This window comes from Mobula hypostoma, chromosome 7, assembly GCF_963921235.1.
Source record: "Mobula hypostoma chromosome 7, sMobHyp1.1, whole genome shotgun sequence".
Taxonomy (NCBI): Eukaryota; Metazoa; Chordata; class Chondrichthyes; order Myliobatiformes; family Myliobatidae; genus Mobula; species Mobula hypostoma.
In genome coordinates, this window is record NC_086103.1 from 184,108,849 (window position 1) to 184,133,035 (window position 24,187).

General features: G+C 45.9%; 1 protein-coding gene across 3 annotated transcripts in view; it reads right to left on the reverse strand.

Annotated features, from left to right (window-relative positions):
- The window catches only part of LOC134349807 (arf-GAP with Rho-GAP domain, ANK repeat and PH domain-containing protein 1-like), a 310,918-nt gene extending 287,060 nt beyond the window's left edge, over positions 1–23,858 (reverse strand). For all 3 annotated transcript variants that reach the window (XM_063054705.1, XM_063054704.1, XM_063054701.1), the window contains exon 1: positions 23,662–23,858. The gene's annotated coding sequence lies outside the window, so the exon portion shown is untranslated. The remainder of the gene's footprint in view (positions 1–23,661) is intronic.
- Between the last annotated feature and the right edge of the window lie 329 nt (positions 23,859–24,187).

A 24,187-nucleotide genomic window follows, 5' to 3' on the forward strand; every position in this document is an offset into this window, starting at 1 on the left:
TCTAAATGGACGTCCTTCTATTCTGAGGCTGTGCCCGCTGGTCCAAGACTTTCTCACCATAGGAAACATCCTCTCCACATCCTCTCTGTCAAGGCCTTTCAATATTCAATAGGTTTTAATGAGGCCGCCCGTCATTCTAAACTCCAGCAAGTACAGCCCAAAAGCCATCAACCACTCCTCCGACATCAACCCTTCATTCCTGCGATCATTCTCACGAATCTCCTCTGGACCCTAAACCACTGACAGCACATCCACAAGTCCATGTGTGCATAGGTGTGATGAAAAACTTACTTACAGCAACATCTCAATCATAGAGCATCACATAAAATTCAAAGTAAATGTATTGTCAATGTACAGATAATCAATGATGGGGCAAGTGAAGTTGTCCCCTCTGGTTCAAGACCCTGATGGTTGAGGGGTGATAACTGCTCCTGAACCTGGTGGTGTGAGTACTGAGGCTCCTGTACCTCCTTCCTGATGGCAGCAGTGAGAAGAGAGCATGGCCTGGGTGGTGGGGATCCCTGATGATGGATGCTGCTTTCCTGCAACGGCGCTCAATGGTGGGGAGGGCTTTACCCATGAAGGACTGGGTCGTATCCACTACTTTTTGTAGGATTTTCTGTTCAAAGGCATTGATGTTTCCATATCAGACTGTGATGCAAGCTGTCAAAATAATCTCCACCTCACATCTGTAGAGGTTTGTCAGACTTTTAGATGTCATGCTGAATTGTCACAAGCTCCAAGGGAAGTAGAGGCGCTGTTGTGCTTTGTTTGTAATGGCACTTGCATGCTGGGCCCAGGACAGGTCCCCTGAAATGACAGCACCAAGGAATTTAAAGATACTGGCACTCTCCACTTCTCATTTTCCCCGATGAGGTCTGGCTCATGAACAGCTGATTGCCCCCTCCTGAGGTCGATATTCAGCTGACATTGAGTGAGAGGTTGTTGTTTTGGCACCCCTCAGCCAGAGTTTCAGTCTCCCTCCTGTATCTGATTTGTCACCACCTTTGATTCAGCCAACGACAGTGGTGTCATCAGCAAACTTGAATATGGTATCGGAAGCTGCTTTCCTGCGACAACGCTTCGCGTACATGAAGCATAGAGAAGCAGCATTCACAAGAAAAAAAATCCAAGTTATACATAACTTAGAACAAAAAGAAACAAAAAACAAATTCCATTTTAGTGCAATGTGATTAAACTTGTAATTCCCGGGTTGTTCTGGTCTTCAACACTGCCCACATCCCCACAGTGGGACCCCCACCACCCAGGACACGCTCTCTTCTCGCTGCTGCCCAGGAAGGAGGTGCAGGAGCCTCAGGATTCACACCACCTGGTTCATGAACAATTATTATCCTCAACCATCAGGCTCTCGAACCACAGTGGATAGATAACTTCACTCACTCTTCACTGAATTGTTCCCACTTTCAAGGACTGTTCATCTCATGCTCTCAATACTTATTGTTTTTTTTTGTATTTGCACAGTCTGTTGCCTTTTGTTCATCAGTTGTTTGCCCATCCTGTTGGAAGCAGTCTTCCATTGATTCTATTGTGCATCTTGCATTAACCATGAATGCCCGCAGGAAACATACAAACATAGAAACATAGAAAATCAGTGCAGGAGTAGGCCATTCGGCCCTTCGAACCTGCACCGCCATTCAGTACGATCATAGCTGATCATCCAACTCAGAACCCTGTACCAGCCTTCCCTCCATACCCCCTGATCCCTTTAGCCACAAGGGCCATATCTAACTCCCTCTTAAATATAGCGAATGAACTGGCCTCAACTGTTTCCTGTGGCAGAGAATTCCACAGATTCACCACTCTCTGTGTGAAGAAGTTTATCCTCATTTCGGTCCTAAAAGGTTTCCCCTTTATCCTCAAACTGTGAACCCTCGTTCTGGACTTACCCAACATTGGGAACAATCTTCCTGCATCTAGCCTGTCCAATCCCTTTAGGATTTTATACGTTTCAGTAAGATCCCCCCTCAATCTTCAAAATTCCAACGAGTATAAGCCTAGCCGATCCAGTCTTTCACCATATGAAAGTCCTGCCATCCCAGGAATCAATCTGGTGAACCTTCTTTGTACTCCCTCTTTGGCAAGAATGTCTTTCCTCAGATTAAGGGACCAAAACTGCACACAATACTCCAGGTGTGGTCTCACCAAGGCCTTGTACAACTGCAGTAGTACCTCCCTGCTCCTGTACTCGAATCCTCTCACTATACATGCCAGCATACCATTCGCCTTTTTCACCGCCTGCTGTACCTGCATGCCCACTTTCAATGACTGGTGTACAATGAATCTCGGGGTTGTATATGGTGACCTATATGTATTTTGTTAATAAATTTACTTTCAACTTTGAACATAATTCAAAACATTTCATCTAACACATGATGAGCTCATCAAGGGAGATTGCCAGTATCAATGAACAAGCAGAAAGAGCCTGAAGGCAGAACACTACAGCATGGTACAGGGCCTTCGGGCTCACGATGTGCTGCTGTCCTTTTAACCTACTCCAAGATCAATCTTTCTTTCATCCATGTTGTCTGTCTAAGAATTTCTGAAATGTCTCTAAATGTACGAGGGGTGATTGATAAGTTCATGGCCTAAGGTAGGAGAGTCAATTTTAGAAAACCTAGCACATATATTTTTCAACATAGTCCCCTCCTACATGTACACACTTAGTCCAGCGGTCGTGGAGCATACGGATCTTGTACCTCCAGAAAGTGTCCACAGCAGGGGTGATTGATTAGTTTGTGGCCTAAGGTAGAAGGAGATGAGTTATACAGCTCTCGTCACATGCACATGCAGTTAAACTCTTTCAGTGATTGTGCAGGAAGTTTGAAGTTAATAACTCATCTCCTTCTACCTTAGGCCACGAACTTACCAATCACCCCTGCTGTGGACACTTTCTGGAGGTCCAAGGTCCGTATGCTCCACGACAGCTGGACTAAGTGTGTAAATGTAGGAGGAGACTATGTTGAAAAATAAATGTGCTAGGTTTTCTAAAATTGACTGCTTCTACCCCAGGCCACGAACTTATCGATCACCCCTCGTATCTGCCTCTACCACAATCCCCGGCCGGGCTTTTCACACTCTCACCAATCTGAGTATAAAAAACCAGCTCTGACAATCTCCCCCCGCCATTTATTTTCTTCCAATCACCATAAAATCATACTCCCTCACATTAGCCATTCACCCTGCCCCCCAGGAGAAGTCTCTGGCTGCCCACCCTATTTATGACTGCTTGCTGAACTTTTCAAGTATTTTGCCATGGGAGTGAGGCACTCTAAAATGGCAAACAGATACAGTTTGGAGGGAGGCCGTTCGGCCAGTCTGGTAAGCACTACCTCTGTGTTACAACAATGCATTCAGTCCCACTTCTGCACCACAAATACCAAATGGTAACTTCTGTGAAAGAGGCCATTCTGCCCATTGAATCGGTACAGACACCGTGTGGGGGCAAGCTAGCCAGCTCCATTCTCCTCCCCCTTCCCCACTTCCTTGCAAACAAACACTCTTTCTTCCAGACCCTGACTGCACCACAGCAGGGCAGGGAAACACCAAAGCCCTTGAATGGAAAACCCAACAAAGGTAGTTCATTCGGCCCAGTCCAACCCTTTCATTCCTGGGATCATTCTCGTGAATCTACACTGGACCCTCTCCATGCCAGCACATCTTTTCTTAGAAAAGGAGCCAAAAACTTCTAGAGCTTGGGTGAGACTACAACCAGAGATCATGGCTTAAGGGTGAAAGGTGAGATGTTTCAGGGGAACATGAGGGGAAACTTCTTCACTCAAATGGTCATGAGAGCGCGGAATGAACTGCCTGCACAAGTGGTCCACGTGAGCTCAATTTCAACGTTTAAGAGAAGTTTGGATCGGTATGTGGATAGTAGGGAAATGGAGGGCTACGGTCCCAGTGCAGGTCGTTGGGAGTAGGCAGTTTAAATGGTTTCAGCTTTGAGGCGATGGGCTGAAGGGCCTGCTTCTGTGCTGAACTTCTCCATGACAATGAAAGCTAATTACAATACTCCAAGTGCGATCTGATTAATGCCTTATAAAGCCTCAGCATTAAGTTCTGAAGTTCTAAAGTACATCACGTCACACTTCTCAGAATTAAATTCTGTCTGTCACCGTTCTCTCATCTGCCAACTGATCAGTATCACCCTGTACAACACCCTGTGCAACGCTCCTCACCTGCAGCTCTCCTCGCCCTGTGCAACGCTCCTCACCTGCAGCTCTCCTCACCGACAACTCTCCTCACCGACAACTCTCCTCACCCTGTGCAACTCTCCTCACCCCGTGCACCTCTCCTCACCCCGTGCACCTCTCCTCACTGTCAACACCACCACTTCATTTTGGCATTACTAGTTCTTTCTTCTTTCGTGAAACAGCAGACATTTCCCCTCGTCAGGCTCCATCTGCCACCTCTGCTGCTGGCTCGGACCACAGCTTCACTTAGCCAAGTTTGTTTCAGAAGGCAGTTGCAGAGTGTAGGGTCAAGTAACGGTCACAAAATCAGGGATCAGGTTTGTTATTACTGATGCTCTGTGCCCGCTAATATGATGAACTGATAAGCGAGGCTTTGGGCCTACTCCAGGGCTCGAATCTGAGGGCTCAATTTCATCTTGAAATGCTGTTTGCTTCAGTTGTTTGCATGACTTGTGTTTTCTTTCTCTTGCGCATCGAGTGTTGGTCTTTTATTTTTACTCTTTTTTTTCTTTAATTGGGTTCTTTCAGGTTCCTTGCTTTGTGGCTTCCTGTGAGCATGCAAACCTCAAGGTTGTATAATTTATACATTCTTTGACAGTAAATGGATCTTGAATGTTGAATCTTGATATAGGTCATGAAATTTGTCGTTTTGTGGCAGCAGTAGAGTGCAATACATTTAAATCTACTATAAATTACAGTAAAAAATTTAAAAAAAAGCAAGTCCTGTCAAAAGAGTGCAGAACAGTGAGGTAGTTTTCATGGTCCATTCTGAACTCTGATGGCAGAGGGGAAGAAACTGTTCCTAAAACACTAAGTGTGTGTTTAAAACAAAAATACACTTGATTAACTGTGAGAATCTTCATAACTGACAAGAAGTGGTGTAGGAACACTTTGTGGGTGGTTGGGGTCTGATCACGGGGAGAACGCACAAACTCCTTACAGACAGCACCAGAACTGAACTCCAAATTCCCGAGCACCCCAAGCCGTAAGAGTGTCGCGCTAACCGCTACACTACCGCGGCGCCCACACATTCACCAAGGATGAAATGTGCCTCACAACGGCGCATTGAGGTAGCACAATGCAGAATAAAGTGTAGCAGCTACAGAGAAGGTGCAGTGCAGGCAGACAACAAGGTGCAAGACCACAATGAGGTAGATTGTGAGGTCAAAGAGTCCATCTTCTTGTATCGGGGAACTGTTCAATAGCTCGTTAACCGTGGGGTAGACATTGTCCCTGAGCCTGCTGGAACGTGCTCTCAGGCTATTGTACCTTCTGCCCAACGGGAGAGGGGAGAAGGGAGAACGTTCGGGGTGAGTGGGGTCCTTGGTTATGCTGGCTGCTTTACTGAGGCAGGGAGAGTCCATGGAGAGGAGGCTGGTCTCCATGATGTTATGAGCTGTGTCTACCCTATTGACCAAGAATCCATTTTACAGAAGGGGGCACTTACAGCAGGATAGAAGCTGCCCTTAAGCCTGGCGGTACATCTTTCAAGCTTCTGTATCTTCTGCCCGATGTAGGGGGGTGCAGGGGGGGGGGGTAGAGAAGAGAATGTCCGGAGTGGGTGGGGTCTTTGATTATGCAGCTCCCCCTCAACCCACAGTACAACAGTGGTGATGTTCAACACAAGAGTACGAGGGAATTCAAGCCTTTGTCAGGACAGAAGGGAGAACTAAGTGGTCCTCTGAGTTCTTTTTTTCTGACTAATGGTTCCTGTTCTTGCTTTCAGCAGATGTTGTCCATTTCCCAAAGAACACGGTGCTGCAAATGCACACATTTCTCCCCCTGCCACTGCCTCTTCGGGAAGAGTGCCATATTCAATACCCAGCTGCAACTGCCCTCAAGAAGCTGGTGGTATCTTTGCCAAAACCACGAGGTTGCTGGGCCACGTTGGAACTGGAAGTTCTGGACTCATTTGTAGACCAGACCAGACTAGACCAGGCCAGGGATACTTCCTTCGCTAAATCTCTAAGGTCAAGATGACTAAAGACAAGTTCTATGTTTTTATTTATTTAAAAAACAGCAGCATCTCGCTAAGGCAGCCGACAAAACCCAGGACTCCTCCCACCCAATGAGTCCTCTCTGCATCACTTCCACTCCTCCTCCTGTCCCCTCTCCTATTAGGCAGGAGATACAAACATCTGAAGGCAAGGACCCATCAGGCTCAAGAACAGCTTCCACCCGCTCATTCTGCCCTCTTCTCATTGCTACCGTCAAGGAGGTGATACAGAAATCGGAATCACGGCATCATGTCACAAAATCTGTTGTCTTTGCGACAGCAGTACGATGCAATACATAATAATGGGAAAAAACACGAATTTAAAAAAATATATATATACACGAAGTTAAATAAGCAGTGCAGAAATAGAAATAATAAGGTAGTCAGGTGGATTCAATGTCCCTTGAGGAATCAGATGGCAGAGGGGAAAAAGCTGTTCCTGAATCGTTGAGTGTCTTCAGGCTCCTGTACCTCCTCTCTGATGGTCGAAATGAGAACAAGGCATGACCTGTGTGATGAGGTCATGGTGGATGCCGCCTTTTCGAGGCATCGCTCCTTGAAAACGTCCTGGATACCATGGAGCCTGAAGACACACACTCAAAGATCCAGGACCAGCTTCTTCCCCTCCGCTAGCAGATTTCTGAATGGACATTGAACCCATGAACACTACCTCAGTATATTCTAGCAACACACATCAAAGTTGCTGGTGAACGCAGCAGGCCAGGCAGCATCTCTAGGAAGAGGTACAGTCGACGTTTCGGGCCGAGACGTCGACTGTACCTCTTCCTAGAGATGCTGTCTGGCCTGCTGCGTTCACCAGCAACTTTGATGCGTGTTGCTTGAATTTTCAGCATCTTCAGAATTCCTCTTGTTTACGTTTCTCAATATATTCTTCTGGGTTTTTTTTTGTTGCTCTCTTTTTGCACTATTTATTTAATTTTATTTTATATATTATTTCTTTTTGTAATTTATATGCTTTTATGATGATGTATTGCAATGGACTGCTGCCAGAAACATCACATGTCATGACATATGCCCGTGATATTAAACCTGATTCTGATGTTAGTCAGGATGGACTGAGTGAGTTGTAAACACAGCCCAGGAATCAGCCTCCCCTCCGTGGGCTCTGTCCACACTTCTCACTGCTCCCGTGAAACAGTCCACATGATCAAAGGTCCTACCCAGCCCGGACATTCTCCCTTCTCTCCTCTCTCAATGGGCAGAAGATACAAAAGTCTGAAAGTACGCATATCAGCCAGATGGGGTGGAAACCAGCATCAAGGAGCACAGAAGCTGTAACCGTTTTGGGTTACCCGGAGAAATCTGCGGTAGCAGAACATTACATTCGCAATGGCCGTAGGATTGACTTCGAAGGCACGAAACTACTGTGCCGTGCCAATGGCTTTTGGGACTGCCTGGTAAAGGAAGGCATGGAAATACAACCAGAGGAAAAGAATTTTAACAAAGATGAAGGACTTGCTCTAAGTTGGAAATGGAATTCGATTGTAAACAAGGTGGGACGGTGGAAACCTGATTGGATGATGATCAACCAATCAGGAGGGACGGACTACGGGGGTATAAATACCACTGGACTAGACATGCCCAGGCATCAAGATGAAGATGGCAGAGTTTGTCATCGAAATGCCAGTTACAATCAATACCTGTGCCCGGCTGGAAGCCCAAGAAAAGCCTATTCATCATATAGGCCGGGAAAGCACCAGATCCCATTGTCAGCGTTTTTGATTTCTCCCCAGGCAGCGCATTCCAGACACTGACCACTCTGTAAAAACACTGCTCCTCACATCTTCTATAAACTTTTCCCCTCTCACCTAAAACCCTCTAGTATTTGACTTTTTTCATCCTAGGAACTGTAGCATAGTGGTTAGCACAACGCTTTACAGTACCAGTGACCCGGGTTCAATTCCCATCGCACGGTAGTGTAGTGGTCAGCACAACACGTTACAGTACCAGTGACCTGGGTTCGATTCCCACCGCTGCCCGCACATTTTCCCTGTGACTGTGTGGGTTTCCTCCGGGTGCTCTGGTTTCCTCCCACAGTCCAAAAACGTACCGATTGGTAGGTTAATTGGTCACTAAATTGTCCCATGATTAGGCTAGGATTAAATCGGGGGATTGCTGGGTGGTGTGGCTCAAAGGGCCAGAAGGGCCTATTCCACTCTGTATCACAATTATCAAAGTGTGTACACTATCTGCAACCCTGAGATTTATCTTCTTGCAGACAGCCACAAAATGAAGAAACACAATAGAACCCACGAGAATCCCCCCACAGCAAAAACCGAACACACGATGTGCGAGAAATGAACAAATGGTGCAAACAGTAAAAAATAATCAAACAACACAGGGAACATGAACTGCAGAGTTCCCGACAATGAGCCCAGGGCCAGGGAGCCAGTTTAGCGCTGAAGAGAGCACAGCCTCACAGAGTAATGTGCAGAACACCAGTTCGTCCAGCGCTCTCGGCCTCAGAGCCTAAATCTTTTTACTCCGGTTCGTCACTTAAATCGGCCAAACATTGTTTTAATCACTTGTCTTCATTTAATCATCAAATATTGGTCTCATCATTTTGTACAGCCCAGTCAGATTTCTGCACCCTCTTGACTCACATCCTTCCTCTGATGTGGCAACAAGATCCGTACACAAGTGCGGCTTAACCAACATCTCGTCTTACTGTAACATGATGTTCCAACTGTGTACTCACTCTGTTAACCAAGCAGGCAATTAACCATGGTAGACAAACTTCAGAATCAGACCAGGTTTATTAGCACGGACAAATGTCATGAAATCTGTTATTCTGCAGCAGTAGTACAGTGTGATACGTAAAAAAAGTTACAGTAAGTCCTGAACAAAGCTCTCAGGAACCGAAATGTCAACTGTTCATTTGTCTCCATAGCTGCTGCCTGACCTGCTGTGTTCCTCCAGTGTTTTGTGTGTGTTGCTCTGGTTTCCAGCATCTGCAGAATCACATGCACAAAGTTCAAAGTAACTTTATTATCAAAGTACATATCTGTCCCCATACAGAGCCCTGAGATTCATTTTCTTGCAGGCATACTCGAAACTATAGGACAGGATCAATCAAAGATCAAAGTGCAGAAAGCAACAAACTGTAAAAATGCAAATATAAATAAATAGCAAAAAATAGCAAGATCATGAGATAATGAGACAGAGCCCTTAAAGTGAGATTTTTGGTTGTGGGAACATCCCAATGCACGGACAAGTGAGTGTAGTTAACCCTTTTGTTCAAGAGCCTGGTGGTTGAGGAGTAGTAACTGTTTTTGAACCTGGTAGTGCAAGTCCTGAGGCTCTTGTACCCTCTACCTGATGGCAGCAGTGAGAAGAGAGCATGGCTTGTGTGGCGGGGGTACCTGATGATGGATGCTGCTTTCCTGCAACAGTGTTTCATGTAGATGTGCTCAATGGTGGGGAGGGCTTTACCTGTAATGTACTGGGCCAAATCCACTACCTTTTGTAGGATTTTCCGATCGGTGGCATTGGTGTTCCCCTACCAGGCCGTGAAGCAGCCAGTCAACACACTCTCCACTATGGATCTATAGAATGTATAGCACTTATATTTTTGCACATCTACATGAAACTAGTGCAAAAAGTGAACAAAATACTGGTGTCCATGGACCGTTCAGAAATCGGACGGCAGATGAGAAACTGTCCCTAAAAATTCGAGAGTATGTTCTCAGCTTTCACGATACCATAGTGACGTTCTCTGAGTGTAGCACAGAACCCTCTGATTTTGTCAGTTGAGATTTATTCCCAAGTCAGAGATGGTTAACTCGATGAGACACACTTTTAAGGTTACTGGAGGAAAGTATAGGGGAATGCAGACATCCCACCCTGCAAAAACTGATTTCAGGGAGGTAGCACCATCAATTTGCGAGAGACTTCCGGGAGAGGTGGGATGTCTGCAATAGAGTAGCTCCTTAGCAGCTGGCCAGTCAGTTTAAATAACGTTAGCTATGCTAATGAACGAATGACACCTGTTAAACTCACCTCAACATGACTTTTAAAGTCTTAACCCACCATGGGCAATAGAAAAGTCCCCGTTGCAAACAGTGCAGCGAGCAACACTGTCATTATTTTGACCCCTATTAGGCAGGGGTACACTTTAGTGTAGTCTGGGGTGACGTACGTTTTTTTTGGAACACTCTGCAATGGCGCACTCTCGCTCTCTCTCGTGGTCGCTCACGCATTCTCAAGCACTCTCCCTTGCTCTCTCTCTTGCGTGTGCTCTCTCTCGTGGTCGCTCTCACGCTCTCTCTTGCTTTTCTCTCGCTTGCTCTCAAAAAAATTGATTTCCGTGACATTGTATATAATTTGCGGGCATCAGGGAGCCACTATTAATATACGGGAGACTCCTGGAAGTTCCGGGAGAGGTGGGATGTCTGGGAATGTCAGAGGCAAGTTGTTTGTTTTTTTTTACACAGAGTGGTGAGTGTGTGGAAAGCCCTGCCCAGGGGTGATGGTGGAGGCAGATACATTAGGGACACTTATTATACTCTTAGATAGGCACATGGATGATAGAAAAACGGAGGGTTATGTGGGAGGGAAGAGTTAGAAAAAGTTAAAAGATCAGCACAACATCATGGGCCAAAGAGCCCGTCCTGTGCTCATGTTTATGTTCTATATGTTGTATACAATTTTTATGGATTGCATTGTACTGTTGGGAAGTGGGAAGGAAGATTGATTCAAAGTTGGTTAATGTCACTTCCTGTACACAAGTGTAAAGGAGAACAAAATACTCGTTACTCTGGATCCAATGCAGCACAAAAATACACACTAACATAAGGAGCACAACAATAAAAACACAATAAATACAAATATATAAGATAGCTTATATACACAGATTGATTGTACGTCCATAAAGTGACACTGGGCACAGGAGTGTCTGTACATAAGGTGACTGACAGGAAATGATAAAGTAGTGGTGGTGGGGGTGTGGAGGGGTGGGTTAGTGGGTGGAGGTGTTGATCAGCCTCACTGCTTGGGGAAAGGAACTCTTTGAGTCAGGTGGTCCTGGTGTGAATGTTATGTAGCCTCCTCTCTGATGGGATTGGGACAAACAGTCCAGGGTGGGTGGGATCCTTCATGATGTTACTGGCCCTTTTCTGACACCTTTTTTAAGATATCAGAGTAGGTTAAAAGGTAGACAAAACATTGTGGGCCGAAGGACCTGTACTGTGCTGTACACAAGGGAGACACCGAAACACAAATTCCCTACTGTTTTACCTTAGGATAACCTGGCCCCTCTAACTCTGTCTCTGTCAACCCAGGAAACTACGCTCAGTGACCACTTTATTAGGTACACCTGTACATCTGCTCATTAATGCAAATTTCTCATCGGCCAATCACGTGGCAGTAAATCAACGCATAAAAACATGCAGACATGGTCAAGAGGCTCAGTTGTTGTTCAGAGCAAACATCAGAATGGGGAAGAAATGTAATCTAACTGACTTTGACCACTGAATGATTGTTGGTGCCAGATGGGGTGGTCTGAGTATCTTAGAAACTGCTGATCTCCTGGGATTTTCACACACAACAATCCCTAGAGTTTACAGAGAATTATGAGAAAAATAAAATCCAATGACCGGACAAAAAATGCCTTGTTAATGAGAGGTCAGAGGGGAATGGCCAGACTGTTTCACACCGACAAGAAGGCAACAGGAACTAAAGTAACTATGTGTTACAACAGTGGTGTGCCAAAGAGCATCTCTAAATGCACAACATGTCAAACTTTGAAGTGGTCGGGCCACGGCAGCAAAAGACCATCAATCATACACTCAGTGGCTATCTTATTAGGTACGGTAGGTGCATAATAACGTGGCCACTGAGTGAAAGCTATGTACACATGACAGGTAGAAAAGAGGAATTAAAAATGAAATGTTTGCTGACTATTTTTAACCAATCTGGGTTCTCAGAATCAGGTTTAATATTGCCGGCATACAACGTGAAATTTGTTAACTTTACAGCAGCTGTACAATTCAATAAATATGGAAATAAAAGACTGAATTGCAGTACATTTGTAGAAGTTTTCGAGTTTCTTAGTTGAGAAACCAAATCTTTTCAAACTCCCGCTGAAATAAAGCCGCTGTCTCGCCTTCTTTATTTTTAAAATTAAGCCGAACTGTATGCATTGTAAATATCTGTTTTGCATGGACTGGAGTAGTCATAGTCATATTTTATTGATCCCGAGGGAAATTGATTTTCCTTACAGTTGTCCCAAGCAAGAATAGTGTATAGATATAGCAATATAGAACCATAAATAATTAAATAGTAATATGTAAATTATGCCAGGAAATAAGTCCAGGACCAGCCTATTGGCTCAGGGTGTCTGACCCTCCAAGGGAGGAGTTGTAAAGTTTGATGGCCACAGGCAGGAATGACTTCCTATGACGCTCTGTGCTGCATCTTGGTGGAATGAGTCTCTGGCTGAATGTACTCCTGTGCCCTCCCAGTACATTATGTAGTGGATGGGAGACATTGTCCAAGATGGCATGCAACTTGGACAGCATCCTCTTTTCAGACACCACCATCAGAGAGTAGCACCACAAACGCATTGTCTTGAGCAATGGCAATAAAGTTCTATTCTATGCCTGTTCAAGCAGACAAAGTCAGCTCCGGCGGATTGGATGGATGAGGTCTACATGAGATCCAATGGCCAGGAAGGTGGTTCTGCAACGCTCCGTGAAGAACGAAGGGCTTGACGAGGCACAGAAGACATCATGGTCATCCACTGCAACCAAGGAAGACCCCAGTTTGTGACAACTACTCATACCAATGGAACCAGACTTCCAAGGCTGAGAGAGTGGAACTGCCCCAGTGCAACGACTTTTCCACTTTACGAACTCTCCCGCACAGGTTTAATTGATTGACTGGATTCATCACTGTCAGATACAACAGAGCAATGAATCAGTGAGATAGTACCAGGCAAAGCCTCGTGAGGATCATCACCTTGTCACGTTGACAGGCTTGTGAATTCCTGGGATCCCGAGAGCGATGCCGTCTGGCACTTAGTTCCCGATAGGTCACCCATGACAGTGAAATGAAGGGGGAGGTCACAGACAAAAAGCGATCCAACCAAGACTTCAGTGGTGGAGATGGCAGAGGAAGGCTGCAGCAGGGCACGAGCCTACAAAGTACCCAGGACATCTTCAGGGAGCGGTGTGTCAGAAAGGCAGTGTCCATTATTAAGGACCTCCAGCACCCAGGGCATGCCCTTTTCTCACTGTTACCATCAGGAAGGAGGTACAGAAGCCTGAAGGCACACACTCAGCGATTCAGGAACAGCTTCTTCCCCTCTGCCATCCGATTCCTAAATGGACATTGAATCTTAGGACACTACCTCACCTTTTTTGATCATATACAGTATTTCTGTTTATGCACATTTTTTAATCTATTCAATATACGTGATTGATTTACTTGTTTATTTTTTATTACTGTTTTTTTTCTCTGCTAGATTGCATATTGCATTGAACTGCTGCTGCTAAGTTAACAAATTTCACGTCACATGCCAGTGATAATAAACCTGATTCTGATTCTGAAGTGTCCTCAGTCATCTTGAATTCTATGCCATGGTCCCTGACACCGATCTGTCAAGGACCATGTGGTGACTACCCGTGCATCAGCCTCTCCACGTTAAACAACGTTACACATGGGTGTCCTCCATTATTTCAACAACCCCTTAGGGGAACGTCATACTCGATTTGAGTGATCGCACGACGACGGCCAGGGAAGAACGATAACAGAATGCAGAATAAAGTGTTATACGTAGTCACTGGGAAACTGCACTGCACATAGATAGTAAGGTACAAAGACTGACTGTCTATCTTATCTACATATCTCATAGTTTTATAAACTTTTATCAGCTTTCTCCGCCGCCTCCAAAAACTTCAGAGAAACCATCTGAGTTTCCCCGGCCTTTCGAGAGGACTACAGTACAACAAAAGCAAGTATCTAATGTTGAGACTTTATAAAGCACTGGTGAGGTCTCACTTGCAGTATCGTGAGAAGCTTTGGGTCCCTTATCTTAGAAAGAATGTGCTGACATTAGAGGGGGTTCCTGGGAATGAAAGGGTTAACACACAAGGAACGTTTGGTGGCTCCGAGCCTGAACTCGCTGGAGTTCAGAAGAATTGAAACCTATCAAATATTGAAAGGCCTAAACAGAGTGGATGTGGAGAGGATGTTTTCAATAGTGGGGGAGTCTAGGACCAGAGGGCACAGCTTCGGAATAAGAGGATGTCCATTTAGAACGGAGATGAAGAGGAATTTCTTTAGCCAGGGGACGGTGAATCTGTGGAATTCATTATCACAGATGGCTGTGGAGGCCAAGTCATCATGTATATTTAAAGCGGAGATTGATAGGTTCTTTATGTCAGGGCATCAAAGGGTACAGGGAGAAGACAGAAGAATGGGGATGAGAGGGATAATAAATCAGCCATGATGGAATGGTGGAGCAGACTCGATGGGTCGAGGGGTCAAATTCTGCCCCTGTGTCATACGATCTCTCCTTACAGCTGAAACTCGACGTTATTCATTTCAGTGAGATCACAACGTAGAGAGGAAAGGCTTTTCATCTGTGCCCCGGCAAGAACAACTATCTCCCACCTCCTCTGTCCCACCTCACCCCCCAGTGTGAAAGCAGGGAGATATTAAACCAATAATTTGCATTTAGATAGCGCCACACTTCCCGAACTCTTCGAGAGAGTGCCAGCATTAGAAAACAGAAACGATTCAGAGCCGCGTTATCAGTAAAACGCTCCTCACCACCAGCCACATCCTGAGAAACAAACTTTTAAAGTATATACATTTGTATATTGATGTGCAAAGTGAAATTAAAATGAATAATTTATTACCTCAATGCTTCTCTCTCCTCGGATCCTGTCTGCTTTGCTCAGTTTCTTTCCCACTCAAATATTTCTGATTTTGTGAAAATGGATCAGTACAGGTCGTTCAGCCCAAATGTATCTGCCTCTACCATCACGCCTGGCACTGCTTTCCACAAACCCACCACTGTGTGTGTAAAAAACCTCACCTCCAACGTCCCTCCTATACCTACCTCCAATCACCTTAACATTATTTCCCCTCGGATTAAAACTCTCCCGGGAGGGGGGAGAAGATGGCTGCGCGACAGGGAGAGTGAAGTTATCTCTGTGTAAAAGACTTAACCTCTGACATTCCCCCCCATACTTACCACCAATCACCTTAACATTGTATTAGCCATTTCCGCCCTAGGAAAAAGTCTCTGGCTGTCCACTATCTATGCCTCTTATCATCTTGTACAGCTCTATCACCTCTCATCCTCCACTCCAGAGAGAAAAGCCCTGGCTCGCTCAACCTATCCTCATGAGACACGCTCTCTAATCCAGGCAGCATCCTGGTGAATCTCCTCTGCACCCTCTCTGAAGCTTCCACATCCTTCCTACAATGAGGCGACCAGAACTGAACACAGTGTGGTCTAACCAGGGTTTTATAGAGCTGCAACATTACCTCATGGCCTCTTGAACTCAGTCCCCTGAAGGGCAGCCCACAAGCGTCGCCACACACTCTGGTGCCCACATGGGAGGCCCACCACGTTCAGCCTCAGGACCCACACCACCAAGCTCAGGAACAATTATTACCCCTCAATCACCAGGTCCCACACCACCAGGTTCAGGAACTGTTATTACTCCTCAACCATCAGGTCCCATACCACCAGGTTCAGGAACACTTATTACCCCTCAACCATCAGGTCACACACCACCAGGTTCAGGAACAGTTATTACCCCTCAACCATCAGGTCCCGCACCACCAGGTTCAGGAACAGTTATTACCCCTCAACCATCAGGTCCCACACCACCAGGTTCAGGAACAGTTATTACCCCTCAACCATCAGCTCCCACACCACCAGGTTCAGGAACCGTTATTACCCCTCAACCATCAGGTCCCGCACTACCAGGTTCAGGAACAGTTATTACCCCTCAACCATCAGGTCCCACACCACCAGGTTCAGGAACAGTTATTACCCCTCAACCATCAGGTCCCACACCACCAGGTTCAGGAATAGTTATTATCCCTCAACCATCAGCTCCCACACCACCAGGGTCAGAAAAAGTTATTACCCCTCAACTATCAGGTCCCACACCACCAGGTTCAGTAGCAGTTATTACCCCTCAACCATCAGATCCCACACCACCAGGTTCAGGAACAGTTATTATCCCTCAACCATCAGGTCCCACACCACCAGGGTCAGAAATAGTTATTACCCCTCAACCATCAGGTCCCACACCACCAGGTTCAGGAACCGTTATTACCCCTCAACCATCAGGTCCCGCACCACCAGGTTCAGGAACAGTTATTACCCCTCAACCATCAGGTCCCACACCACCAGGTTCAGGAACAGTTATTACCCCTCAACCATCAGGTCCCACACCACCAGGTTCAGGAATAGTTATTACCCCTCAACCATCAGCTCCCACACCACCAGGGTCAGAAATAGTTATTACCCCTCAACTATCAGGTCCCACACCACCAGGTTCAGGAACAGTTATTATCCCTCAACCATCAGCTCCCACACCACTAGGGTCAGAAATAGTTATTACCCCTCAACCATCAGGCTCCTGAATCAAAGGGATAACATCACTCAACTTCACTCACTGCAACACTGAACTGTTCCCACAACCTACGAATTCACTTTCACAGACTCTTCATCTCATGTTCTCAATATTTGTTTCTTTTTTCTTTTTGTATTTGCAGTTTGTTGTCTTTTGCACTCTGGTTGAATGCCCAAGTTGGAGTGGTCTTTCATTGATTCTGTTATGGTTATTACTCTATTATGGATTTATTGAGTATGCTCACAATAAAATGGATCTCGGGGTTGTATACAGTGATATTTATGGTATACATATATCATGGAGGTGTAGTGATTAGCACCAGCGACCCGGGTTCAAATCCCATCACTGCCTGTATGGAGTTTGTATGTTCTCCCCGTGACTGTGGGTTTCCTCTGGGTGCTCTGATTTCCTCCCACAGCCCAAAGACGTACTGGTTGGTCAGTTAATTGGTCATTGTAAAATGTCCCGTGATTAGGCTGGAGTTAAATCGGGGGTTGCTGGGCACTGTGGCTCAACAGGCCGGATGTACAGTATCTCAATGAATAAACAATAAATACCAGTTCACTGATAACAAGTCAAACCCTTCCTTTCTACACTGACCATAACCCGCCATTTTTCTAAGTGCCACTATAGGAAGAGTGTGGAGGCTTTCCAAAAGGAGTGGAACAGGTCTACCGGCATGTTGCCTGGATTAGACTACATCAGCTACAACAGCATTACAGAACAATACAGCCCCTTTGGCCCACAATGTTGTGCTGACCCTTTAACCTACTCCAGGATCAATCTAACCCTTCCCTCCCACATAACCCTCTATTTTTCTATCATCCACGTGCTTATCTAAGGGTCTCTTAACTGTTCCTAATGGATGTCTCCACCACCACCCCTGGCAGGGCATTCGAGACACTCATCATTCTCTGCAAAAAGCACTTCCCTCGGACATTACTCCATATACTGCAGTCACACAAGTCTCCAAAACTTCCCCTTCAACTTTCCTATCAATCTATTCACTTATTGTCTAAAGATATTGTGTGATTTTTATCATCTCACATCAAAGTTGCTGGTGAACGCAATAGGCCAGGCAGCAGCTCTAGGAAGAGGCACAGTCGACGTTTTGGGCCAAGACCCTTCGTCAGGACTTGGCCGGAAACGTCGACTGCACCTCTTCCTAGAGCTGCTGCCTGGCCTGCTGCGTTCACCAGCAACTTTTATGTGTGTTGCTTGAAATTCCAGCATCTGCAGGTTTCCTCATGTTTGGTTTTTGTCATAATTGTACCGAGATACAGTGAAAAGATTATCTTGCAAACTGTTCATACAGATCAGATCATTACACAGTGCCCTGTTAAACCAATAACAATGCAGAATAAAGTGCGACAGTTACACAGAAAGTGTAATATAAGTAGATGATAAATTGCAGGATCGTAACAAGGTAGATTGTGAGACCAAGAGCCCAATAACAGTGGGGTAGAAGCCAGCCTCGAGCCTGGTGGGACGTGCTTTCAGGCTTCTGAATCTTCTGCCCGATGGGGGGGCGGCAAAGAGAGAATGTCCGGGAATGTCTTTGATTACGCTGACTGCTTGACCAAGGCAGAGAGAAGTGTGGACATAGTCCATGGAAGGGAGGCTGGTTTCTGTGATGTGCTGAGCTGTCTCCACGACTCTCTGCGGTTTCTCGTGGTCACGGGCCGAGCAGATGCCGTGCCAGGCTGTGATGCATCTGGGTAGGTGCGTTCTACGGTGGCAGTGAGACGGGTGACAGGAAGGGGTGGGGGGTGCGGCTGGCATAGGGAATCCCCAGCAGAAAGCACGGTACTGCCAGACCACTGGTCAGTTTCACCTGACCCACCGACCATCTCAGAAGCAGGTGTGGTATTTAGCCAAGCCTGTCCCACCGGCCAGTGAGATCTCAGCCTCAACTGCACTCTCCTGCCTCTTCCACATCGCTTTCCAGAATTCACCACACATGGGGTCCTTCTCCGGTCTGAAATGGACAACCCCCACCCCGAAACCAGGCCCAGAGCACAGGCCGACCTTCACGTATCCGGCACCATTGGGACCTGACGAGTGCCAGATTAGTGAAAACGCTGAATTCCAGGAGGATCACATTAAGTATAATCAGCGCCGGGTTATCGAAGCAACCGAATTACAGGTAGTCGGATTAGTGAAGGTCAACCTGTACCAGATATCAGTAGCAAGGGAGACACCTTCCCTGGCACCACCTGTCAAAGTCCCTCATGTACATTGAACAAGCTCGCCTCTCATTCTTTAAACCATAACACATCAGAGCAGAATTGGGCCATTTGGCCCATCGATTCTGCTCCACCATTCCATCGTGGCTGATTTATTCTCCCTCTCAACCCCTTTCCCCTATCTTCTCCCCATAACCTTTGAGAGCCTGACTAATCAAGAAACTATCAACCTCCACTTTAAATATACCCAATGACTTGGCCTCCACAGCCATTTGTGATGAGCATTTCTACATATCTGCCATCCTCTGGCAAAAGAAATTTCTCCTCATCTCTGTTCTAAAGGGACGTCCCTCTATTCTGAGGCTGTGCCCTCTGGTCCCAGACTCCCTCACTATTGGGAACATCCTCTCCATGTCCACTTGATCTAGGCCTTGCAATATTCGATAGGTTTCAATGGGATTCCCCCTCTCATTCACAGTCATAGTCATATTTTATTGATCCCAGGGGAAATTGGTTTTTGTTACAGTTGCACCATAAATAATAAATAGTAATAAAACCATAAATAGTTAAATAGTAATATGTAAATTGTGCCAGGAAATAAGTCCAGGACCAGCCTATTGGCTCAGGACGTCTGACCCTCCATGGGAGGAGTTGTAAAGTTTGATGGCCACAGGCAGGAATGACTTCCTATGATGCTCTGTGTTGCATCTCAGTGGAATGAGTCTCTGGCCGAATGTACTCCTGTGCCCACCCAGTACATTATGTAGTGGATGGGAGACATTGTCCAAGATGGCATGCAACTTAGACAGCATCCTCTTTTCAGACACCACCGTCAGAGAGTCCAGTTCCATCCCCACAACATCACTGGCCTTACAAATGAGTTTGTTGATTCTGTTGGTGTCTGCTACCCTCAGTCTGCTGCCCCAGCACACAACAGCAAACATGATCGCACTGGCCACCACAGACTCGTAGAACATCCTCAGCAACGTCCGACAGATGTTAAAGGACCTCTTCTCAACTCCAGCGAGTACAGGCCCAGAGCCATCAAACACTCCTCAAATGTTCCCAGGATCATTCTCATAAACCTCCTCTGGGGATCCTCCCAAATGCCAACACATCCTAAAAGCCCCAGAAAGTTGTTAACTCAGCCAGCACCATCATGGGCACTGGCCTCACCAGCATCGAGGACATCTTCAATAGGTGATGCCTCAAAAAGGCAGCATCCATCATTAAGAACCCTCATCAGGGAGGAGGTACAGGAGCCTGGAGACACATACTCATCATTTCAGGAACAGCTTCTTTCTCCCTGCCATCAGATATCTGAACAGACAATAAATCGGTGACCACTACTTCACTATGCTTTTCTGCTCCCATCTTGCACTACTTAACCTTTTAATACATTTAGTACTGTAATTTATAGTTCATTGTTTCTTAAAATCCCTTTCACTCTCCCACACTCTCAAACATACACACCATCTGCGTCACTAGTTACAAACACACAGTCTGTCACTAGTTACACACACACACACACACACAATCTCTGTCACTAGTTACACTCACACACACACACACACACACAATCTCAGTCACTAGTTACACACACACACTGTCACTAGTTACACTCACACACCATCTCAGTCACTAGTTACACACACACACACCATCTCTGTCACTAGTTACACACAGTCTCTGTTCACCGGTTACACACACACACACAGTCTCTATCACTAGTTACACACAGTCTCTGTCACTGGTGACACGCACACACACACACCATCTGTGTCACCAGTTACACACCCACACAGTCTCAGTCACCAGTTACACACACACACACACACACACACACGAAAAGACAGACACACACATTTAAAAATAATTATTGTATCAAGTAGTCTAACAGCGTAGAATAAACGATTCCTCACTGACAAGTACTCCTGACGGGTGCTGGGAAGGATAGTGGGATATCTTGGTGGGGAACAAGGGCTGGTGAAATCCACTCTCCATATTGACACATACTGAAAGTGTTTAGAGGGAACCTCTTTAAAACAAGCACTGCCAAACAGATCACGTCTTGGAGAAAAGTTCATTTAAATGGTACTGTGAGGAAGAAGGTACAGGAGCCTCAGGACCCACACCACCAGGTTCAGAAACAGTTATTACCCCTCAACCATCAGGTTCTTGAACCAGAGGGGATAATTTCACCCTCCTCAACACTGAACTGTTCCCACAACCTATGGATTCACTTTAAAGAATTATTCATCTCATGTTCTGGATATTGATTGCTCATTTATTTATTATTATATTCTCTGTTTGTATTTGCAATGTTTGTTGTTTTTTAGTTGTCTTTCTTTGTATTTACTGTGAATGCCACTAAAAAATGAATCTCAGGGATGTATATTGTGACATATGTACTTTGGTAGCAAACTTACTTTGAACTTGTTGAGAAATCCATTTTGCCCTTTGCAATCTTTCAAATCAACACACTCTCAGAGGCTAGATCGAGCACCAACCTGCGCTCAAGTAACAGCTCAGAATAACAATTTGCTAACCAGGGTTTCCTTAAACAGAACCCCAGAAGACTATGAGACATGGGAGCAGATTTAGGCCATGAGACCCATTGAGAATCCTCAGCCATTCCATCACGTCTGATTTATTATCCCCCTCAACCGCATTGTCCTGCCTTCTGCCCTTAACCTTGCAAATGGTGATAGGCCTTGACGGAGTGGATGCGGGGAGGATGTTTCCTGTGGTGGGGAGAGTCTAAGACCAGAGGACACAGCCTCAGAATTGAGGGCGACCTTTTCAAATGGAGAAGAGGAGGAATTTCTTTAGCCAGAGGGTAGTGAATCTGTGGAATTAATTACCACAGGCAGCTGTGGAGGTCAAGCCTTTACATACATTTAAAGCAGAGGTTAATAGATTCCTGATTTGTCAGGGAACGAAGGAATATGTGGGGAAGGCAGGAAACTGGGGCTATGATGAAATGGCGACACAGACTCAATGGGCCAAATGGCCAAATTCTACTCCTATATCTTATAGTCTAATGGTAACCTCTGATGCCTGACTAATCAAGAACCTATCAAACTCCACCTATACTGGCCCACAGCCATCAAACACTCATCATACATTAACCCTTTCATTCCCAGATTCATTCTCATGAACCTCCTTTGGACTCTCTCCAATGCCAGCACATCTTTTCTTAGATACGTGGCCAAAGCTGCTTACAATACTCCAAGCAACACACACAGAATGCTGGAGGAACTCAGCAGGCCAGGCAGTGGCTATGGGAAAAGAGCACAGTCGACATTTCAAGCTGAAACCCTTCGGCAGGACTTGACATTTCAGCCCAAAATGTTGACCGTACTGTTTTCCATAGATGCTGCTTGGCTGCTGAGTTCCTCCAGCATTTTGTGTGTGTTGCTTGGATTTCCAGCATCTGCAGATTTTCTCTTGTTTACAATACTCCAAGTGTGCCTTATAAAGCCTCAGCAGTACATCCCTGCTTTTGTATTCTTGTCCTCTCGAAATGAATGCAAACATTGCATTTGCCTTCCTCACCACTGACTCAACCTGCAAATTAACCTTTAGGGAATCCTGCACAAGGACTCCCAAGTCCCTTGGCACCTCTGATTTTTGAACTTTCTCCCCATTCAGAAAATAGTCCATATCCTAGACCCTCCTGCCAAAGTGCATGGTCATACACTTCCTTACATTACATTCCATCTGCCACTTCTTTGCCCATTCTGCCAGTCTAAGACCTTTTGTAGCCTCTCTGTTTCGTCAACATTACCTGCCCCTCCACCCGCAAAGCCATCAATTCCATCATCTAAGTCATTGACATATAACATAAGAATCAGTGGTCCCAACATAGACCCCTGTGGAACACCACTAGTCACCGGCAGCCAACCAGAAAAGTCTCCCTTTATTCCCACTCTTTGCCTCCTGCCAATCAGCCACTGCTTTGTCCATGCTAGAATCTTTCCTGTAATACCATGGGCTTGTAACTTGTAAAGCAGCCTCATGTGGCACCTTGTCAAAGGCCTTCTGAAAATCTCAGTACAGAACATCTTTTGTCTATCCTACCTGTTATTTCCTCAAATAATTCCAACAGATCTGTCAGGCAAGATTTTCCTTTGAGGAAACCATGTTGACTTTGGCCTACTTTATCATGTGCCTCCAAGTACCAGGAAATCTCATCCTTAATAATCAAGTCCAGCATCTTCCTGGCCACTGAGGTCAGGCTAATTGGCCTATGATTTCCTTTCTTCTGCCTCTCTCCCTTCTTGAAGGGTGGAGTGACATTTGCAATTTTCCAGTCTTCCAGAACGATTCCAGAATCTAGTGATTTTTGTAAAATCATTACTAATGCCTCCACAATCTCCTCAGCCACCCCTTTCAGAGTCCTGGGGTGTCGTCAATCTGGTCCAGGTGACTGATCTTTCAGTTTCCCAGGCAGCTTTTCCCTCGTAATAGAACAACACTCACTTGTGCCCACTGACACCCTCGCTTTTCTAGCATTCTCACTGTGGAAAGTGGGTGAAACCCGGTGAAGTGTCTCATTGTTAGCTTCAGCCGTGCTCGGACCCGGCACGAAACGCGTGTGCCCGAGCGATTTTAAATTAAAGCGTTACGGGAAAGTTTCTAACCTCGTTTAGTCCGCTCCTGGTCCCAATCACTTCAGCCGCCCCTCTGCGAATGCCCCCGGCTAGCAGAACTGACGAGTAGTTGCTGAATAACTTGTGGGGGGGGAGGGGGCGTGTGTTAGTCCGGCTTCTTGTAACGAGCAAAGTTTAGGTTAAAACTATTACTGTACTCTCGCTCTCTCTCTGTCTGTCTCTCTCACCGCAAGCTCGCTCGGTTCAGGAGCACGTGACCAGGGCGCACTCGGACCGACTTTCGGCTCGTTTCGGTTCTTTCCGGAGTTTGGGATTGGTGTCCGAACCGCAGAGAGGGGCGGGCCGGCGAACGCAGCGCGGAATCTCTTTCGACAGCCAATTCTCACAGGGATCGGAACATCAAGAAACTGTTGTCTAGGATATAAAAAAACACTCCACAGGTCAAAATCAGGTAAAGTTATTATCAAAGTATACGTATGTCACCACTCACAACCCTGAGATCTATTTTCTTGCGGGCATTCACAGTAAGTTCAAAGAAACAAGATAGAATCAATGA